The sequence below is a fragment of the Aplysia californica genome, unplaced genomic scaffold, assembly GCF_000002075.1.
Source record: "Aplysia californica isolate F4 #8 unplaced genomic scaffold, AplCal3.0 scaffold00105, whole genome shotgun sequence".
NCBI classification, from domain to species: domain Eukaryota; kingdom Metazoa; phylum Mollusca; class Gastropoda; order Aplysiida; family Aplysiidae; genus Aplysia; species Aplysia californica.
In genome coordinates, this window is record NW_004797375.1 from 1,375,273 (window position 1) to 1,376,614 (window position 1,342).

Here is a 1,342-nt window from a genome sequence, read left to right on the forward strand (position 1 = left end):
GAGAGAGAAAGAGAGAGAGAGAGAGAGAGAGAGAGAGAGAGTGTGTGTGTGTGTGTGTGTCTGAGAAAGAGAGAGAGAGAGTGAAAGAATGAATGGAGAAGAAAACTCCTCTTATGTAATGACCAGTTTGGACTACAAAAGTACACACATTACAATTTCCCTCTGTTAGCGGTCACTGTTCCAATGCAGGCAAGCAGCACGCGCCGATTCCAAAGAATTTTGTCGTGAAGTCTCAACGGTGGAGGCGAGCACAGAAAATCAGGGACGAGCAGAGAATGTGTCTATTGTGGACGGGGGCTTCTCACGTCACGTCTCTGCAATGTGCAATATCTTATTATATATATATCGTCAGTGTTATTCACAAACCGGCTACTTGCAGAAAGGCAAATTTTACAGGAGGGACAAAAAACGGAAAATTGTTATAACGCGCAGCGCAATCTTACATATTATTTCTGTACAAAAGGTTAAGTTATACGTGTTTGGACTGACTGCTACTTAAGTTTTCTTAAATACCACAACCCATAGTTTTATTTTGCACGTAGCCGGTTATGGCATGACAAAAAAATGTGCTGCACAATGCGGTTCGAGCATGACGCTTCCGCACACAGTCGTGACCCGAGGCGTCATGTTGCCGGTTAGGCGCAGCTGTGTGCTACTGTTCGCTGTCATTATACAAGTGTAGGTCTATATGGACGACGGCGAGTTATAGGCCTAGTATTTAAACTAATATCTTAACGAAAGCCGACTGGTTAAAACAAAATGCTTTAGAGTGACAAGTTCAGTGCTTTGACTGGCCTTTTGTCAGTAAATTAATTAACCGTAATGGTTGAGTGCAAGCTTGGTTACTGAGAGGTTTGGGTTCAAACTTTAAATTTGTTGCCTGTCGTTTCATAAAGAAGACTTTACATTTTTAACATTCTAGCAGCTCTCTCACCTAATATTTGCCATTATGTGACCAGTACTAGGAGAAGTCGTTTACCCGGTATCTGAAGGCCACAACTGTGAACATATGAAATGGTAAAGGTTTAACGCCCCTATCAACATTATTAGGTTATTTAAGAGGAGGGGTGGGGTAGGGCGCTATATCTGCCCGTGTTGAAATTTAGCTGTACTACGTGAAATATCCCAACGTGTCAGGTCATTAATTGTATGACCAGAATTGTGGGTAAGATGACCTCTGTGTGTTTACAAATTTAAAACAAAACAAAACAATAAACCAACCCAAACTCCAGGACAAGATTTTTTCAGTATTGTCTAAGAAACCTTCGGTTTTGTTTGATATCCTCCTAGAGCAGGGCCCTGGTTTGGCACACGTTGGTCTCGGGGTTTTAATCTGGATCGG